Source organism: Homarus americanus, unplaced genomic scaffold (assembly GCF_018991925.1).
Source record: "Homarus americanus isolate GMGI-L3 unplaced genomic scaffold, GMGI_Hamer_2.0 scaffold23939, whole genome shotgun sequence".
Classification (NCBI taxonomy): domain Eukaryota; kingdom Metazoa; phylum Arthropoda; class Malacostraca; order Decapoda; family Nephropidae; genus Homarus; species Homarus americanus.
The window spans coordinates 340001-362515 of NW_024755797.1; the positions used below are offsets into that span (position 1 = coordinate 340001).

Consider the following 22515-nt stretch of genomic DNA (forward strand, 5'->3'; position numbering starts at 1 on the left):
AGTTATAACCGCGGCTGTACTTGTAAATAAACCAATAAACCTCAACAATATGAAAACTTGTAAAGGTGTTCAGTGACATTAATTAAATCAAACTAATTATTATTATTACAAACAAACATTAAAAGTATGTCACTGTTATTTTATTATCGTAAACAAAAATATAGAAACAATATCCAAAATATCATGTAAGTTACGATAGAAAATTATGCCTTAGTGACATCAAGACGCAGCAACAGATGACACAATTTTAATTAAGCAAAGTGATATTAAGCTGCTATCAGGAGTCGTATGTTTCTCAGCACAGGGAAGGAATCTCGTAGGTAAGTATGTTTTATAAGTTAATGAAGAAGTAATAGGTAAGTTTATGTTGTCAGTAATTTTTGTAATAATAATAATAATAATAATAATAATAATAATAATAATAATAATAATAATAATAATAATAATAATAATAATAATAATAATAATAATACCAACTTCCCCTAAACATCAATTGTCAGTTTACCATTAAAAATAATAATAATAATAATAGATTTCTCTCACTACCTCCTTTTAACAGAACGTAAAAACGCATTCTAACATTTCCTGGTAAACAAACTATCTCTCGCCAGTCACCACACACACACACACAGAACGTGGCGAGCTCTGTACCTCCACGACCAACAATAACAGGAGTCATTGACGGAGCGATTGTGCGTGTGTCATCAGTAAGACCCCGCACCACTACCCTCTGCTCACCCAGCCACCCCTACCACCACCACCACCACCCTCAGTTCACCCAGCCACTGTCACCCACAGGCCACAGCTCACCCAACACCAAGTGGGCTTATCTCTTTACCTGAAAACACAAACGAAGGGTCAGAAACTTTCATTTTCCTCCGTGTTCTGTTTTTGCTTTTTTTTTTCCTCTGAGTAACGTCATTTTTATCGTCGAGTTACAGATAGTGAGTGTCTTTGTGTCTGTCTGTCTGTCTGTCTGTGAATTTAGTTTCGTAGTTCATTGGTTTTTTTTCTACCTTGCTTTTACACATTAGTCTGTTTGAGTTTGTTGTGCATGCATGACATAGTATTTGTTCGTGTGTTTGTGTTTTGTTTGTATATTTTCGTGTCTGTGTTTGTTTATCTCTGTGGGAGACATAAATTGTGCGTATGTTTGTAATAAAGAAAGCGTTACTGCCTCCAACAGAGATCTAAGAATGAAATGGGCTCCACACCTGTCCTCCAAACTGACTGACTGTGTGAATCTGGTGTAAGGTGGAGTTAAATGTCTAAAGAGTTAATGTAATTATCTGGGTCACTGTTACCTCCTGAAAACAATCGAAGGTGAGGTATCTTCTCACACATAAAACGGAATGGACGAAAAAAAATTATATTCAACTTCTCGGGAAGAGGATAAACTTGTCAACAGTATTTATCGGTAATAAGTTGATTGGCATAAGTGTTTACCCGCAAACCCGGATTATTTATTTAACAAGAAAAACTATGTAAAATATTTTCTGCAATAACATAACATTGATAAAAGGAAAAAAAATCAGCAAGGGAAATATTTGTCGAAGGTCGCCGTCGCCACGCTTGCAATTTCTGACTTGGTGTAAAGGAATTTTTGTGCGTTTTAGTACGGACACGCCAGAGCTAATGACTTTATCAACTTTTCGACAAGCGACACCTTTTTCAGCCTGGCATTGGAGACGCCGACAAAAATTTTAACCGCGTTACCTCGCCTCGTCGATGTAAAAGGACCTCACAACTCTTTAATAATGACGATATTTTGAACCAGATGAGCAATTTCCTCCTTTCTTACGCACAAGAATAACTTGATAGTTTACGTCGCGGAGAAAGAGCGCGTGTACGTGTGTGTATGTGCGTGTCTTTTTTTCTTATTTTACAGGCCTAACTACCAATACCTCACACAGAGTTGAGAGGTGTACGAGTATATAGAAGATAATCGAATTACCCACCTAAACTTACCTTAAGGCTGACGCTCCCAAGGTTTACCCGTGAGAGACCCTCCCTTAATGAAGGAAGGATGTCATAGTGAAGCTCTGTCCTCGGCCGAGTGAGTCATTACAACGTGAGGCAGTGGAGTAATTAAGGCCAAGAAAGTGCTATGCAACGTGGAGCAGGTGATTGCGAGGCAGTAAATGGTTTCAATGGTCGTTTCCTCCCTTGAGTTTGGTAGGTGGTTAAGAGAGCTTGATCACACTCGCCTACACCCCCCCCCCCGAAGTTCATTATTGTTCTGCATCAGATGAAACACACGTTGGGGAGGGGGACCCAGTGGGGGTGACCCAGTGGGGGGGAGGATGCACTTGATAACGCCGTTCCACCAAAAGCAATTACTGGATATTGAGAGTGAGGGTAAGGTGGTCCTCTCTTCCCCCCGCCCATGCCCTCCCCGCCCATGCCCCCTCCCAGCCAGCCCGGAGATGAGAGAGACACCTGTTTTAAACCTCTGATGGGATGATGATAATGAGGTGGTGATGATGATGATGGTGATGATGATGCAAGGTAGATGTGCAAAAACTCTCTCTCTCTCTCTCTCTCTCTCTCTCTCTCATCAACGACTAGAGAAAGCAACACGGTGTTAATGAGGCCACAAACTAATTCATCAGCAACTTGTCTCAAGCTAATAATTGATTCATTAGTTGATAAACAGCTGATTATAGAGTCAATTATCTAACGAGAGTGTGATGTTTACAGCGCTAGTGTGAGAGGAGAGAACACTGGATATGTTATAATAATAATAATAATAATAATAATAATAATAATAATAATAATAATAATAATAATAATAATAATAATAATAATAATAATAATATTAATAAAAATAACAATAATAATAGTAATAATACCCAAATTAATAATACATTATGGAATGAATTTACAAATAAGAAACTTTAATTTTTTCTTCTACATTTCAAGTTTTTATTTCTAGTGTGAATAAATAAAAACAAAAATAAAAAAATAATACCCGACTTTTAATAATATAAACAACAGAGACGAAATAAAACAAACGCAAAACAATGGAAATGAATAAGTGTTTTTTTTTTTTACTTTTATAAATGACACCTTGATGAAATATTAAACCAGACAGAAAATATTGCATGCAACTATTTTATTCCTACCTTCACCCAACAGACCTATTCCTGTCTTCACCCATCACCCTATTCCTGCCTTCACCCATAACCATATTCCTACCTTCACACACACACACACACAAGGGGGAGGGAGGAGAGGGGGGGGGGGATTGTCGTCATTAAATTCATTCGTTCACATCAAAATAACATCCACTCGTTGGACACCAGAGTCACCATAGCCAAATTATTTAATCAAAATACCATTCTGTGTATGAGTTATTTTTTTCTCCATATTTTTTTTTTCATTTATTTCATTTATTTTCGTTATCCCTGACGAGACAGAAGGGTGTAGAGAGAATAAATGAATAGGAGATATATTAGGTTGTTAATATAGGGGTTATGAAAGGAGCGATAGAAGTGAGAATTAGAAAGAGACAGAGAGAGAATATGGATGACAGTATGGATGAGTCAAGAGGAAAGAAGGATGAGTTAGTGTATGAGTGTGATGAATGAATGAGGAGAAAGAGTGAATAAAAGTAAGAGTGAAGTCTTAGGAAGGTGGATTATAAGTGGTAGTTATTGGTGAGAGAGAGAGAGAGAGAGAGAGAGAGAGAGAGAGAGAGAGAGAGAGAGAGAGAGAGAGAGAGAGAGAGAGAGAGAGAGAGAACACGAAAGAAAAAAGGAGAAATAAAACAGATAAATTCAACTAAAACCAGGTTGGGTTGAGTATCCTAATGAGTACGACATAAACAAAAGACAACAAAATAAATTCACAACAAAAGCAAACAGGACAAGACATTTAAAAGTGTAAAACAAAACAAAAGCACGTAAATGAAAATGAAATCAGAGGAGAAACTTGAAACAAAAATAAAAAAATATTCTCGAAATGGTTATGAGGGTGGGGGGGGGGAGCATTTACCTTAATGCATCGCTTCCCTTAATGATGATTCAAGTGAGGTTTACTGCAAAAGGTCAAGGGAAAACGACCTACCACGTGCAGAAAAAAACCTAATTAAAAGCTAACAGGGTGGCGCCAAGTGGCTACTAAAAGAATAGCTTAAAAATCTTGGGAGGGAAGGCAGGTGGATGGATAAGAATAAAGGAGTAAAGGAGGGAGAGGAGGCAGGTGGATGGATAAGAATAAAGGAGTAAAGGAGGGAGAGGAGGCAGGTGGATGGATAAGAATAAAGGAGTAAAGGAGGGAGAGGAGGCAGGTGGAGGGATAAGAATAAAGGAGTAAAGGAGGGAGAGGAGGCAGGTGGATGGATAAGAATAAAGGAGTAAAGGAGGGAGAGGAGGCAGGTGGATGGATAAGAATAAAGGAGTAAAGGAGGGAGAGGAGGCAGGTGGATGGATAAGAATAAAGGAGTAAAGGAGGGAGAGGAGGCAGGTGGATGGATAAGAATAAAGGAGTAAAGGAGGGAGAGGAGGCAGGTGGATGTAATAGAATCATAACACCAATGTATCAATAATAATGTAAGAGAAATTGTGTCAGAGTGAAATAGGAGAACACTGACTGAGAGAAGGAGAACAGAGCTTGTTTTTGGTTACCTCAGGTCATCGACCTACATTGGGGTCGGGCGGAGAGGGTGGGGGGGGGGTGGTTGACCTAAAATTAAATACAGAAATGGACCAAAAAAATAAAGTGAGAAACGATATATATGTTGTGTTGCCAAAGTAAGAGAAACAATTGAGACCCTGTAATTGTGTGTAAATGAGGCAGAAAGTCAGATCAGCAACCTGGGACTTGGTCAATACAGTATTATTGTGATCCCATATGTTCCCAATATCTTCCTAGGCGGTAGTACCTCCCTGTTTGGTAGCTGCCAACTACCTACTACACATACTCACCATAATGAACATGAAATAGAGAGGTTCAATTATAGTATTTTTAATGTAAAGCGTCACAAATCTGAGGTAAAGAACACAACACCGGGAAAACATATTTGATCTGACATTATTTAACCCATACTACAACCTTTTGATATAATAATGACAACTCAATATTATCAGAGGATGAAAATATTTGAAACAGAATTATGAAGTTGAATACCGTAAAAGATTTTGACTGTACAGGTAGATTAAATATTTCTTCCTCGTCTGTGTTTACCAAAGGTCCAAAACTGTCCTCCCCACCCAAATAAATAAATAAATTCAAACACACAAACTCAAGTTGCTGTTATTGAAGCCTGCAAGGAGCTTTAGTAACTAAGGTCTCATAGGCTCGTAAACAACTTGAAAACGTAACTAGGTCATGTGAATATATTATACACACAGTATATTGAATAAATCTAACAGAACGTCGCCGCTGCTGTGCCTTTAATATTTCTCCTCCTTCATCCGGTTAACAAACGAGCCGGAAAATACGTCATGTTTAAGAAATAAGGAGAAGTTATTAAAAACGTCAAGGTGAATCACTGACGTCGAAAATGTAATCAGGTAACTCAAGACTGTATATAAGAAAAGTGTACAGAATTTCCTCTAATTTGATATTTATTTTTTCCCTGCCTTTACTTAACCCTCCTGGGGAAATTTTTTAGTGGGTGGACATAGAAACACCACACAAGTATAGGTTTAAAAAAACAACTAAATATTTTATGGGATTAAAACTTAGAGAACGGTGTTTAATAACCTGGAATATTCAATAAAAAAAAATATTAAAAATTCTTAAAAGTTGTAAGTTGTGAGGGGAAAATAAGACCAAGTGAACTGGGATTAAATAACCAGAAGAACTCAAGCAACAAAATAACACTGAACAACAACAACATCAATAGCAACAACACATTCAGAGAGCCATGGGGAAGGAAGATAATGAGAAAGACACAAATTTAAAAAAAAAGCTATCAGTAACTCTTGTTCACTTCAGGGAGACTTAGAGAGAGAATTAAGCTTCAGACATCCACTACTGACACAGGTAGAGGAAGTGAACACCGTGACCTGTATATTGGAGGTAGAAAAAAACAAAAACAACTCTCTCTCTCTCTCTCTCTCTCTCTCTCTCTCTCTCTCTCTCTCTCTCTGTGTGGGGGTGTTGAAAGTGAGAGATAAATGGCAGTCGAATATATCTCTCTCTGTCTGTAATAAAAGTAACAGTGGGAGATAGTTTAGCGTAGTGTATCAAAAGGGGTGGCGCCTAGTAATTCATCCCCCCCGCCCGGTGTGTGTGTGTGTGTGCAGGTAAAGGTGTGAGGAATGCAGATTGAGGGGGGGAGGTATATCAGGTATAAAAGGACTTAACACACACAAAAATTCGTATTGCGAGAGAGAGAGAGAGAGAGAGAGAGAGAGAGAGAGAGAGAGAGAGAGAGAGAGAGAGAGAGAGAGATTTCTGATAAGCCAGTGACCAGGTTTTCCCCCTTGAGAACGACAGACAGGACAATACCGTGACAGATACGGCTCACATTGTCTCCAGTTTGTTGACATCTTAACAAAACAAACCAAGAATTGAGAGGAAAAGGTGATGGAGGGTGATGGTGGAGAAAGGGGTGATGGAGGATGATGGTGGAGAAAGGGGTGATGGAGGAGAGCGCTAAGGTATGATGGGGAGTGTTGGGGGAAAGGGGTGATGGAGGGTGGTGGGGAAAGGGGTGATGGAGGGTGATGGTGGAGAGATGTGAGGTGTACTGAGGAAAGGGGTGATGGGAGATTGCTGAAGATATGGTTAAGGAAATATCTACGAAATTAAATATAAGTATAGAAAAAAAAACCACTAAAATAAACGTAGAAATAAAGAAAACAGAGAGACATAGAGACAGACAAAATAACTTAAACAGAAATACTGAAAATGTGATAAAGTAGGAGAATAAAACAAAATAACTAATTAAGAACAACAAAGAACTTACAAAGAATATGTACAGCATTAGAACGATAAATTAACATAATGAGATGTACGGATAAACGAACGTGCATACAAAAGTAGGAAGAGAAAATTCTACAACAAAGCGTAAGAATGAGAGAGAGAGAGAGAGAGAGAGAGAGAGAGAGAGAGAGAGAGAGAGAGAGAGAGAGAGAGAGAAATGTCAAAGGTGAGAATGAGAAAGACAGAAAATGGAAAAGTGGACACAGATAAAAGATGATAAACGAGAGAGATAAAATTGTAAGAGAGTGAGAGGAACAAAGCGAAAGGATAGATAGAGCAAAAGATAGAGAGAGAGTAAATAAAACAAAGAAAGAAAGAAGACATAAATAGAGACAGGGAAGGGGCGATGAGTAAAGAGACAGAGAGAAAAGAGGAAGACAGAGATAAAGATAAGTGAGAGTTAAGCGAAGAGGCGGAGAAGAGTGAGAGAGATACAAAGTGAAAAGAGAGAAAACAAGAAGTGAGAAAATGAGGATAAAGTGAGACGAAAACAAAGAGGAGAGAAAGAAAGATTAAAGAAGAATGAGAAAGAAAGAGGGAATAACACCAAAGCAAAGGCAATTAGTAGTAATGGAACTGAGAGGGATTAATAAAAGAGAGAGAGAGAGAGAGAGAGAGAGAGAGAGAGAGAGAGAGAGAGAGAGAGAGAGAGAGAGGAGTAATATGGGTGGATGAGAGGGCAACAGATGGGGAAGGGTGAGAAGAAAAGACGGAAATAAATATGTGAATGACAAGGGGGCCGATAATATAGAGGAATGTTCAGAATGAGAGTCATGTTTTAGGGGAAATTTCTAGATGACAGACAGACAGACAGAAGGAATGAAAGAGTGGGAGACAGAAAGAATGTGAGAGAGAGAGAGAGAGAGAGAGAGAGAGAGAGAGAGAGAGAGAGAGAGAATAATATATGTTAAAATAAAATAAATTACTGTTCATGTTTTGTTTTTGTTTTCAAGTTGATTATGAAAGCTTATCTACCTGGATAGCTTAAGGAATTAACTTTTTTATACAGCTCCTTGATAACAAAAAAAAACGCAATCAATCTTTCTGAACACCTGGACACCTGTACACCTGGACATTGAATTATTATGTCCCCTGGAAGGTTACATTAGGTTAGGTTAAGCGCCTCACAAATTAGTCATTATAAACCCTTTGAAGTGTCTGTATATCCAAAGTTGGAGATTCAGCTAAAATGAAAAGTCGGGAAACGTTTAACACACAGATAGTTACATTAAAGCAAAGTGAAGATAAATTACTCTCCCAGATTTACAGATTTACCCTAATAGCCCGATTGCTGTTAATTATTTTGTTGTGTGTGCGTGTGTGTGTGTGTGTGTGTGTGTGTGTGTGTGTGTGTGTGTGTGGTGAGGTGGAGTGAGTACTGCTCAAGGGGGAGCTATAGTATCAGTGCCTCATAAATGGTATGTATATTACAGTACCATTATTAGACTCTACCCCACCTCTGATGGACTGGAATATTTTTAAAAGTTATTATTATTATTATTATTTGTGTAGTAAGGGAGAAACGTCAGGTGCTGTAGTGTTGTTTACCTGCACGGTCAAAAACAAATCCAAATCGCATGTTATTTGTTACAGGACTTTGCCTTTGTCATAACAAACACCTACATGGATAAATATGAGAATTTACATGTGGCCATTCAGTCCCATTACTCTCACTCGAAGTTTATGAGCGGCCCGTCATGTCATATAACAGTAACAAGAGCGGTTACATTCACCCGTCTACAGTATATTGCGTGAAAGTTCTCATTATCTCTCTCTCTCTCATGTCTAGTTACTTGGGAGGAAACATGTTGCTTATCCAACTCCCCCCAAAATTTCTCATTGACAAAACTGTCCTGAGAGAGAGAGAGAGAGAGAGAGAGAGAGAGAGAGAGAGAGAGAGAGAGAGAGAGAGACCACCACCACTGGCAAAACTGCATTCCTCCCTCCACTAAGACAACGTGAGCACATCTCCCACTGGCACCCTCACCCCTTACCTCCCCCACCACCCCAAAAAAAGAGAAAGCCAGAGCGGACGAAACAGCTGCTCGTGCTGTCCCATCAATCACAGCATTCTTTCACAGCAGGTGACACAGCAGTGCGCCATGTATCTCTCCGTTGCATTATCAGCAGCTACAAAAACTTAGAGTGCTCAGCCAACCTTCAACACACCGTCCAGAAGCCGACCTGGACCGAAGCTGATCACCCACTAGTGCCCTGCAAGTCCAGTTCTTACCGAGGGGAAATTTATGGAACTCCTGTCAACCTTCCTCAAGTTAGGACGTGCAGAGTTACATTGGGTACGGTCAGGGTCCTCGGGAGTTAAAAGGATCACACACCGAAGTCAAATATTCTGTAGTTAAATCAGTAGTGCAAATAGTTCCTCCACCCCGTAATGATATCCTTATCTAATCTACGCCTGGTGAACGTTCGCCAGTCTTTTGCCAGCACTGGAATTGTTTTACGGTGATGGTAACCCAGGCAGGTGACTCGGCCTGTTTACCAACTCCACATCTGACACATCTATCACTTAAGTTGTCCCGGAACACATCATTAACAAAACAAGGGTGACCGAGAATTGGGTCACTGGCTGTGTTGAGTCTCACGTAAATAAACAGTCCTCACGCGAGAAATTCCTCCATCACTCAAGTCAGGAAAGGAAGCTACCGAGATGACTTAAGATAACTAGAAATTACCTGATCATCTCCAAGCTACAATTCTAAAGTCAATATGAATGTAATTACCACCTTCAAGAATTAATTAGTACAACTACCTGCTCTATTGTAGCTGCAGAATTTATGAAATCAAATTAAATAAAATGAAAATGGCAACCCGGAGAGAAGAATATCCCCATCCTAATATTCCGTCGAGGTCGTCTCTTGCCAATATCAGAGAGCACCGCAAGTCATTTCAGCTGATAATGAAACCATGTTCATGAGGTGTGTCTATCTCCTTCCTCCGGGTGCCGCGGGGCTGGATGAAATGGAGCTGCAGTTCCCAAATGAAGAGAAGTGTAGATTTAGTTTGGCGGCTCCGAGGAAGTCAGAGTGATCCTAGGACGAAGAAAACGTCAGGGAGGAACGTTTAAGAAGGAAATTGAGGAATCTTTGATGACTGGACTTAATGAAACATACACTATACTAAATTAATGTTCTGTTTGTCTTTTTCATTAACTGCAAGTTTTTTGGTGTATGAAATGAGGACTAAACGAGAGTAAACTTATCATCCACACTTTATGTCGTAGCTGCCGGCCAATGACTACCCCCAAAAATGACGCAGAAACCATAACAAAACGTAGTGAAACTTTCTATGCTACGAATTTTGAAGGTATACGGTTCAACTTGATATCGTAGCATTGTGTCTTCCTGCTTCACCGCGCTGGTAATGCATCACGAATAGGACCGTCTAAGCTACAAAAATATCTCAGCTAAGGTACTTGGGTTTATTCCTTGAGGAAATGTAACTGCCACCTGCACTCTCAGTACTTCTCACCATTATTAGATGTAAGTGTATAGCCACAAGATGCAGCTGCAAGAAACATGAACTGATGTGTTCTCTTGTTTGTGCAGATCGTAGAGCGAGGTGCGTAGTATGTTTGTCAGCAGAGTCTTACGGTGCATTGGATGTAGATTCAGAGTTACGATATTTTAGTACGATTTCTTATATTTTGTGACTATAATATCGGGAACCTGGAAAAATTTTGGCCGGCCTGGGCACAGGCCATCGAGCCACATTGGAGCCTGGAAGGGGTGGGGGTGGGGGGGGGAAGCGAATGAAGAAACAAATTGCACTATTAAAAATAAGTCCAGAAATGGAAAAATAAAACCGATCAGTAGTGAGAAACGATATATACGTTGTGTTGCCAAAGTAAGAGAAACAATTGAGACCCTGCAATTGTGTGTAAATGAGTCAGAAAGTCAGTCAGATCAGCAACCTGGGACTTGGTCACAATTTTTGTGATGCCATATGGTAGCAGGGTCTACCATTAGACAACACATTATGCTTTCAATATCTTTCCAGGTGGTAGTACCTCCCTGCTTGGTAGCTGCCTATTACCTACTACCTTATCTAGCGACTATTTAATTCAATTTAATTACAGAAATTGGCACAGACACAAGTACACGCAACAATATTCAGAACAACAACAACTCGATACAGGAAGTGGACAAACAGACTGATATGTACAGACGAGGTAGGGAGTGTTGGCTCTACAGGGCCTCCAGTTCAGCTGTAAGTCTTTGTAACAGAATATCGCATTGAACTCCGGAGACACTCAATACAGCTCCAATTCCGGCAAATTGGTTGTGTTGAATTTTTCCTCCGAGCCCCTGATACATGTCGCGTTTTTTTCCAATCTCTGCGATTTTTCCTACTGAGTTGGTAAAGGATTTCAGTGGACCTGAGCCTAGCTTGTCGGCCATGATACAGTCGGCTGTTAGGTCCAAGGTTCGCTTACCCAGAAACCCTGAAGAGTAAATACAGGACCAAAAAGAAAGAAAAAAGGGAAAAAAGGACGAATATTTAACAGTGAATATTAAAAGGAAATTCTACTATTACAGTCCGTGTGTGTGTGTGTGTGTGTGTGTGTGTGTGTGTGTGTAACAGAACACATGATACATTGATGTATTGTAATGTTTGTTTATGGTTCCCGATTTTATGAATACAGTATCACACATACGAGTAGTCTTATATAGAGATCAAAATTTAGAAGACAATGACCCTAAGATGATGTAGGAATCATTTGATTTTAATAGTTTAAACAAGATTGCACTAAAATTTAATTAACGTAACCTAACCTAAACTAAATTAGCGTAACCTTAACTAATATAACCGAAATTTACCTATTGTAGCGTAAGCTTACCTAGCCTAACCTACTCTAGCCTAACTTAATCTTTCCTAATTAAACTTTCCTTAATATAACTTACCCAAACATATTCTGAACTTAACTTACCGTATCCAAATATAACCTAATAAAACAAACGAATTCCATAAAAGAAAAAAATTGAAAAGGGAGGCACGTAACTCGCACTGTTATCTAAATTTGGGCCACTGGATATGAATACCATCGGATACTCCCCCTGCGGAAATGTGTACCTTGGGATTACGTTCGAGGGAGTTGGAGGGTCTGGGGGGTCGGGGATAGGGCCTGAGGGGGGAAGGGGATGGGGGCCTGGGGGAAGGGGGCCTGGGGGAAGGGGGCCTGGGGGAAAGGAGCCTGGAGGATAGGGGATAGGGGCCTGGAGGGAAGATGGGCGCTTGGGTTGTAGTGCTGGGGGTGTTGGGAAGATTTTCATACATATTCCAGCACTAGGAATAAATATATGGAATTATACTAAACGCAACGCTGCCGCTTGTTTGGTAGAGCTTTTTTCTACCATTCAACAGTTTATTTATTTCATCCCACTATCGGCGTGCATGGATTCTGCAAACCCCGTCGCTGGGTGCAATATTTCAGTGACACGGCTGCGAATAATTTTCCCATTTATGCTTTCAATACGTTTCAATTCACATCGCAGACAAATTGCAGCGTGGATCTGTATTGTGGGGTAAAAAGTATCAGCGGGTTGAAAAGCGGAAATGAAAATTTGGTTGATATAATTGTGATATACGATTGACTCTCTGATCTGTGTCCATATATTTTTTCTAACGATAATAATAATTAATAATAATAATAATAATAATAATAATAATAATAATAATAATAATAATAATAATAATAATAATAATAATAATAATAATAATAATAATAATGTGTAATAGGTTATCAACAGATAGCTATATGGATCGATCGCAGAAAACAAATTCTGACCAATAAATAATTTTTCCAACTCTATCTAGTTCAGGAAATGAGTAAATGTGACAGATAGACAGTTTGATAGACAGACAGATAATTAAACCAATGGGTTATTGCAACACAGACAAACAGATATACAGATCAGACAAACAACGACGGAAAGAGAAACTGACAGACAGGCATTTCCGTATGATCTGTCTCTAACGCTAATATTATCAAAGAAAATCACGTCTACTTTTCATTACTGTCACTCAGCTTGACAGTAACACGCTAATAGAGTCCACCAAAGTCTCCTTGAATATGTCATTGCAGGGTGGAAGGGAACGAACGATTTCTGTTGACTGCTTGCTCGGGCAGGCGTTCTTGATTGCTCGTGCTAACGTTCTTGATTGCTCGTGCTAACGTTCTTGATTGCTCGTGCTAACGTTCTTGATTGCTCGTGCTGACGTTCTTGATTGCTAGTGCTGGCGTTCTTGATTGCTCGTGCTGACGTTCTTGATTGCTCGTGCTGGCGATCTTGATTGCTCGTGCTGGCGTTCCTTTTTTTATGGTGTAGATCTCAGGTAAACAAAATTTATCTTAATACCCAACAGGGAATATATTACCGAACCCAGAATTAATGTCCATGTATAAGTTACGAGAATTGGTGATATATATTGATGATTTATGGATTCACTCTCGCTTCTCGTGAGGTCTGGCACACACCTGTTCCACCTCATTTAACCACGAATAAAATATAAGGTTGACAAATAGCCAGATAGAATATTTAAAATCTCAATAATATCCAGAACTGAGTCTCAAGTGTATATACTCTACACTGATTTACTTCGACCTATTACCTTCTTCAGGTTCCAGATATCAAATCCTTTCACCCCAGGAGCCGCACCTCATGGACCCAGCACTGAAAATGTCTTCACACACACACACACACACAGTCAGACTTGTTTGTGTTCTCATCTCGGTCACACTCCATCCCCCACTTGATTAAAAAAAAAGACTAGGGTTATTTCCCGTCACAGGAGAACAATTTTAACAAAGGTGTATTCAACTGGTGAGTGTTAGAGATATATCCAAATATTATCTTTGGCTTAAAGTAAACGTCACACCTGGATATTTTAATAATTATCTAGGGTATTCATATATCTAATTACCTGCCTTTATATAGAATTAGAAAGACATTTACAATACATGGTTCAGGTGTTTTATTGTATTTGTTTATGTCTCTAATTCACTTTGTTATTCATCTCTATTTTCGTTTATATTCCGGCACTATTCCTCTGTTCATTCCCTACACAACATCCCTGGCATCACTCAGCTACCTTGTCGTGGCAGGAATCTCATTTTCTCACCCAATGTAGAAATGGCCTTCGACTTTACTCTCCGCGAGTCTCATGGGATTTTATGGCCACTCTTCCCTCCATCACCATTACAATATACCATGAGTCGAGGGCTCCAGATTCTCATGCCTGTGATACCCATTTCCGAAGGCGATAGAAAACATTTCTCTCTCCTGGCATTCTTGTGTATGCCAGTGTAATATCGGCTATGCCCCATTTCCAAAAGCAATGGCAAGATTTCTTTCTCTCAGGTCATTTGCAGTCTGTTTGTGATACCCATTTCCAAGAGACGGTAGGTACCATTCTCTTCCCCTCAGAACCTTCACAAATATGGTCAGTTATTATTGCCTGGTGCCTTATGTTCACGATGGTCATTAATGCTTGCCGGTACAGTGCCCTTCTATTACGTCATACACATTTACTAAAGACGAAGAATATCTTTTTGTTTTCCAGTTGAGACAGGAAAAAATTAACTTTTCAGCTTCTTCTAAGAGCATTCAGGATTTTCTCTGTCTGTTGTATCATGTCTACAACATTAATTTCGTTCAAAAAACCGTAAACACCGACAACCTCGCTTCATTCACCTCACGACAATCTCAAGTACACCACAAGAGTATTGCATGGTACGATTCTTCCTACTTACCTACCTCCCTCCCTCCAACTCTCCTTTTCTCCTCTCCCTCCAACCCTCCTCTCCCTCCATCCCTCATCCCTCCTCTCCCTCCCCCTACTCTCCTCAGTCCTGAACGAAGTGCATCTGAGAGAGAGTGAAATATTTTTGCGTGAAGATAACCAGCTGTCTAGTGGCTGGTGGGAGAGAGGGTCGAGTTGGCTCCCTGGCTCGGGAATACACCAATACCACAGAGAGAGAGAGAGAAAGAGAAAGAGAGAGAGAAAGAGAAAGAGAGAGAGAGAGAGAGAGAGAGAGAGAGAGAGAGAGAGAGAGAGAGAGAGAGAGAGAGAGTAAAAATTGCTTAAATATTAATAACCTATTAACTATATTACTTTCAGAAGGTAAATTACTATAGGTCCCTCCCCTTAGAACAGCACACAGTGTAAACGACAACACGGAAAACGCCACTTTCCTGAGGATCACCAACCTCCGACGAATCACTTAGTCCTGAAAAGTCACCAGCCAAGAGGATCCTAAGAAAGACGGATCACCAGCACCTGGAGGATGGTCGTTTATACCAAACATCCGGTGCACAGGAACCAATATATCACCAAGCTCTCTCTCTCTCTCCTTTTCACCCTTCTTTTCTCTTTCTTCCTCCTCGTCTTCCTCTTTCCTCTTCTTTCCCTCTCTCTTCCTTATCCCTTTATTTCCATTCGCCATTTATTTTTCTTCTGTTTCTTTTCTTCCAGCTCTCCTCTTCTTCCTCGCTGTCTTCTCCTCTCTCTTCTCTTCCTCCTCCTGCTTTCATTTCTTCCTTGCCCATTATTGTCCACTTCCCCTCTCCCTTCCGCTCCGCATTCAACCTAAAACCGTACATAAACGAAAATACATACAGCTACCACACACACACACACACACACACACACACACACACACCAAAATAAACACATGAACATACACACATACGTCGAATCTATTTACAAGTAACAACAAAACCCCAAAAATAAATCACAGTATCTGAAGAATCGAACCAGTGAACCCAAAAACCAGAAACCCAGCTAACCGATCAGTCAACCAATTCTCCCACTCACTTGCCCCCAACCCACTCCCTACCCCCACTCCACCCTACCCCCACCCACTCCCTGCCCCCACCCACTCCCTGCCCCCACCCACTCCCCTGCCCCCACTCCACTCCCTTGCCCCCACCTTACACTCCCCTGCCCCCACTCCACTTCCCTGCCCCCCACTCCATCTCCTCTTCTCAAGCCCCACCCACTTCCTGCCCCCCACTCCACTCCCTACCCCCACCCAATCTTAGTTCCCATACACACAAACATATACAGTACAACATTGAGAGTGGCAGTTCATTGTTCACGGGATAATATAACTTTTCAAGGGTTATTTACACATTCATTACTTTTTTTAATATAGCAACGGGCGGAGGGGAAACAATATATCCATTGTTTTATAGTAACTGTTGAAAAGTCATTTGGGATAATATTAACGAACTATGAAGAGCGGGGATGGTGGTGTTGGTGGTGGTAATAGTGGTGATGGTGATGGCGAGGGTGTTGTTATTGTTGTTGGAGGTGGTGGTGGTGGTGGTGTCGGCGGCGGTGGTGGTGGTGGTGGTGGTGGTGGTGGTGGTGATGGCGAGGGTGTTGTTATTGTTGTTGGAGGTGGTGGTGGTGGTGGTAATAACAGTGAGTGTGTGAGATGTCGACACACACACACAACAGCAGACGCTATTGGACGGTTTCTTTTTGTCTGGTGGCTCAGACGGCGAGAAATATTACGTCGGCAATTCTCAACAATTCTGGTGTAATATTTTTGCTATTTAATGCCGACTTTTAGAGAAATTCTTGTCACCTCAGAAACTATACGACTTATAAGAGAAAAAAAATATGAGACTTTTACAATCACTATATCAAAATACTTCACTAATTACCTGTACGTCCTGTCAACATATTTTTTTACCTGGAAAGAAGAACCAACTTTCACCTTAGTAGTCGAAACCACGTGAGAAATAATCCCAAAATAGACGATAAAAGAGACGATGACTTCAATGGGTTTAATTATATCAAGTATACGAGGGGATAAAGCCATAAGACGCTGACCATTACTGCTCACACACGAGAACTTTGTACAAACTTGGGTAAGGAATGGGTTCTGTAAGTGGTCATAGAAGATGCGAGTCCCCTGGAGATTCTCGTGGCCAACCTATAACGTGTGTCTCGTTCATCTTAAGGGCGGTGCTCAAGTGTGTTTGATTACAAGCAGATGTGTGTAGCTTAATGAGGAAGTTAATTGCTTGTTGTACGGAGAACCGGAGATGCAGTGGCAATAATGATGCTATTTTTGTATCCTTGTGTGAATGTTGGACTCATAACTTTCATATAATGTTTTTTTTTTCTATAATTATTGTACTGTTTCATATTATTATTATTATCATTATTATTATTATTATTATGAATTCCTTCCGAATAATTACTGTATCATTATTAGTATGATTGCTAACATTATTATTATTACATTTAGCGCTATAACTATTCCTAATATCCACTTAATTTTTCTTTGATAAGGATTAGACCACCGGGACACAGGTCACTGACCCACATCGGGGACTGGCCCGTGGGGAACAAACAAATTGCATCCTCACAAAAATACACAAATGGAAGAGAACAAGAGTGAGAACGATATATATGGTGGGGTGTCAAGGTAAGAGAAACAATTGAGACCCTGCAATTGTGTGTAAATGAGTCAGAAAGTCAGTCAGATCAACAACCTGGGACTTGGTCACAATTTTTGTGATGCCATATGGCAGCAGGGTCTACCATTACACAACACATTATGCTTCCAATATCTTCCCAGGCGGTAGTACCTCCCTGTTTCGTAACTGCCTATTACCTACAGTATTATCTACAATTATTATTATAAGTTGAATGATAGTTTCATCTCTTCCCTCAAAACAGACTCAACACCATGGCAACCCCCCCCCCCCAACACACCCTGCAGCTCCTCATCCGTCTATCTCATCTACAGGAATGCTGGACAGTGAATACTCGGATATGACGACGGGCCCTTTCTTCCTGGCGGTGGGCAACAGGAACATCACCACTACCGTTGGCCAGACAGCATACCTCCACTGTCGTGTCTCCCAGCTCGGTGACCTGGCGGTAAGTGCTCACCTCACCTTGCAGTACAGGGATATGTCGTGGGTTCAAAATTGCTTCAAACACACAAACCAACAAACACACATACACGCACACACGGAAAAAACCCACACACACACACACACTCAGACATTAACTCAGCCGTGAAAGATTCCCTAAATTGCTCTTTTGATTGATAGATTTATTTTACTGGTCTTCTTCAACGTGTTGTAAACATATTTTGAACACAAGTATCACAAAACTTCCTAAATATATTGCCAAGTATTCCCAACAGTAACATCCAGGAATCAAAAGTGTTTTGGTGACTCCAACTTTAAAGGTTAAACGTCCGGGGTGAACAAAATATCACAAATATGATATCAAAGTAAGTGAAATATGAGTGGCAATATCCGTGGATTTATAGCCCCTTAGAGATCGACCTTTTCACAATATATGTTTTTTTTTTTATCTCAAAGAAAAGAAAGAAGACAAGGCAACAACCTGTTCGCCCAAACACTCGAGCATGGAACAGGTCAAACAGGGCCAGCCATATTGGCCTTCCGTATTCTATCACAAGTATATTAAGATAGACAGGATCTCATTTTAATATGTCTGGATTTTGTTATTTTCTGATAGAGATGGTTAGTCTTCTGGAGAGAATTAAATAGAGTACTGGATAGGGATTGAAATGATGGATGGATAGATGTATTGATGTGTAGGGATAGAGAGTATTTAAAACGAATGATTGGAAGGATTGTGAGGGAAAGGGAAATACAGTGAGGCCATACTGTTGTGGGAAGGAATAAATATACAAGTGGGAGGAGGGCGGGGTGTCGAATTATAGTATGGTGATAGATGTTAAATCGGAAGATAGGGGAGGGTATAAATGTAGCTAATTGAAGGGGAGAGGAAGGAATGGAGCAATGAGTGGCACTGTGGTAACTTGAACTTCCATCGTTCTGAATAAGAAACGAGGAAACAAATCAAATAAAAAGTACAGTAAGGTATAAAGTACAGGTGTTAATACAGTAGTTTCCACCTGGTGGTAGAGAAAAAATTCCTTCACTGGTCTTCACGGGACATTAACACTGAACACACAACTCTGTCACTTATAATAAAACTTATAAGAAACCAATTTTATAAACTTTCCATCGGTTCGAGTGTTATTAGATGCTTCAGGTGCCCTTTAAAGAGGTTCGTGTGAAGAGAAGTGCTTAATCCTCATGTTTATATCTCATTTCGTGCCGTTTATAAAGTATTTACATTTTTGCTAACGCTTTTATATATGTAATTTGGCCAGACAAGGAATTCCAGTAACTTTATTTCAATGGCAGTGGCTTGCAGTTCGCCATCTTGACATGATAGATAGATATATATATATATAGGCAGTATTCTAATGTGTTTTATTAGCAAGAGATGAAACCCGAGAAATACCTCGCGTGTAATCTTAACTGAGCAACGTATCTCAGTTTCCCAGTACGTGATTTCATCTTCACAAGTCATACCAGTTTATTATTGGAGCTGATGAAAACGTTCAAATATTACAACGAGTTTTATTTCTGTTCGAATAAAAGGTGTATTGGTATTGGTGTTTGTTAGTCTGTCTGTATTCAAGAATTCCTAGTTTGGCCTAACACAATATTCCAGGATGTTCTTCGCGTTAGATAAGTATTCAACAATGATATTTGGGCAGGGGATGGAAATTGCTTGTCCTTGTTATTTTGACAGAAACAGCAGTCCAGTCAGTTATATTTTACCAAAAAATTCATTCCAGTATTCCAACATTCCAGCTGGTTATCTTAGCTGGACGGGATATATTGTTGTGTCTGGAAAAGACATTCTAAAACCCCATCCAATTATTTTTTGGTCTGGACGAGGTATTCTATCATGTTATCACGACTCAACAAGGAATTCCAGTCTCCCCGTATATTATCTAGGTTGAAAGATGTACTCCAGCTTGCTATTTTAACCAGATAGGAGATTTCAGCAATATCCCACACCGGTATTTTCCCCGGCGAAGGTATTCCACAATGTTATTTTGCTTGGACAAGGCGTTTCAGTTTTCCAGTGTGTTATTATGTCTAGATTAAGCGGTGCAGTGCGTGTGTCTATGCAGTAAGGCGACTTAGCAATGAGTAGCTACACAGATTCATGAAGCGTCGTAAACTAAACCCCTCCATGTTGTAACAAGCCGAGGTGGAATGATAATGAGGGTTGTTAGTGGGTGAAGACATGGGGGCTTGTCGACGCTTGTTAAAGACGCTCTTATCATCCATTAAACTAGGGTAATATACTGCGGTAATCACGTAGTTATGTTCACCTAAGTAGATGGTCGAGATTATAGCATTTTTCTTTCGCCACGTGATTTAGTCGCTGATATAAACAACAAAACCACAGTCTACTATGAGGGACGATGTGTACTGCTTTAAAGGACCAATTTTCTAGTCCATATTTTTTTTTATTTTTTTTTTATGATTTATTGGATATATGGACTAATAACAACGATATTCAGTGTGTATTTTTAGTACGTTTTATTCCTTTAACTATGATTATAAATATGTATTAGTAATGATGGTGTGTGTGTGTGTGTGTGTGTGTGAGTGTGTGTGTGTGTGTGTGTCCAAGCAAGAAAAACAAGATGAAAAACAAAAACCAAACAATAAAGGATGAACACAATACGCCCTGGTGCTAGATGAGGAAGAGGAGACGGGTGATGGGAGGGGAGCGGAAATGAAAGCAGGAAGAGAAGGTCAAGAAAGAAGTAATAAGAGCTAAGAAGCCAGAGAAGGATGGGAAGCACTAACATCCTTAATAATTCCCCACAATAACTGGCAGGGAAGACGTAAAGCTGCCTCTCCCTCACTGACACACGTTCTGCTAAGTACCTCTCACACATTCTGAACGCTAGACTATCAAACGGATACAGAATCAAAAAGCTCCCTGTGAAAATGTATGACGTGTCTTAAAACATGGTGCCTGTATAAATAAAAGAATATTTGCCTAAGTCTTTACTGTATGATTGTATATTAGTGAAACAAGTTCTATTATTGTCGAAAATATCTTAAAACAACAGGAAGTCAGAATTCAGAATTTACAAAAGTCAACAATACACGTGATCGCTTATAATAGTTAGTAATGGACCAAAATACAAATACAGGTACAAAAACAGGTATAGACAAGAGTACTTTTTCACATGACACAGCCGCTGTATCATGTAATATTAATTTTAACCTTAATAATGATCCAAATGCCAATAAAAACCTGCTAAATCTACTCGGCTCCACATCATTTAAAAATTAACCAACATCATAATTGTTTTGAGCACAAAGTAGTCAATACCAAGTTAATCTCCTCGTAAGCCTGATTGTTATGTTAGTAGGTCATCTCTGTGTGTCAGTAATCTTTTAATGTGATCACAATTTCTGATTTAGTGGATAACTGTCGTCTATTTTTTGTTTTCGTGTGTGTGTGTGTGTGTGTGTGTGTGTGTGTGTGTGTGTGTGTGTGTGTGTGTGTGTGTGTGTCTCGGCAAATCAAGTCATGAATATACCGATTTTAATATGAGAATGTAATTATATGTATATTACAAGGTATATCATGAGCTGTTCAGTAGGAGCTGTAATGAGGCAGGATAAAAGTTCTTATCATTGATGCTATATCATGTTGTTATTGCTGTTATTATTATTGTTATTATTATTGTTATTATTATTATTATTATTATTATTAGCCGAAATGTTTAAATATGTTTGGACAGCAATAAACATTGAAGGCCGGGCAATTACTAGGAAAAATAAACAACACGAGGGACGCAATCTGCCTTTTGTGGAGGAAATACAAGAGGTTCTTCCTTTATGTTGGTTCTTACCGTGATGTGGTCCTCCCCTTATGGCTACACTGCTCTTAAACACAACGAATCATGGGGTCAATGTTGTCTTTCTACAGCACAAGACTACAACCTTCTGTTTTGTCTCTTCGTACATTATAAAATCAGTCACTAGAAAGACTAAAATTTTCGTAAGTTTTAAAAAGTTGTTGTCGAGGGGAGAAAATATGACGACTCTTAATATATAAAAAAAATAAATAAAAAAGTCAGTCATTTATACCATTCGTATGTTCCCCTCCCCACTAAATGTGCATCATGATTCCTTTAGCTCTTAACGTCAGCCTTACTAAAAACTATGATGCTTTACCTATGTGATGATGCTTAAGAGGATTTAAGAGTTGATCTCAATTAGTGAGTTAATGACATTGAAAAAGAAGAGCCAATTAGGGTATAATATGGATGAGCATAAAATGTATCATTATTTTTGTGGTGTAAATAACTGTATGTTGTTTTAGAACTAAGGTGTTTCAGCTGCCAGAGTTACTGGAATTGTTAAACACTGTGTACACATTCTGACATCTAACAACGCAGATCGTACAATGAATAATTTAGCAATTCGGCGAGTGTACATAAAATGGCGCTACAGTGTATTCTGCTCCAACGAGATGATTTAAAAACTTCCTCAAAATGACATTATCCGTATTTGTACCCGCACAGCGCTCCAGTGTAAATGACCTGATATTTTCACTTCAATGGGTTTCATTCAAGTATTAATGATACCATGTTTATTCCACGTATTCTGAACAACTGTCATCATCATTGCTAAAACAGAAAGAGAAATTTGAATAAATATGTTGAAA

At 39.6% G+C, this 22515-nt stretch overlaps 1 pseudogene; it reads left to right on the top strand.

Annotated features, from left to right (window-relative positions):
• LOC121856664 overlaps nucleotides 1-22515 on the top strand; it is a 144867-nt pseudogene that overhangs the window by 95385 nt on the left and 26967 nt on the right.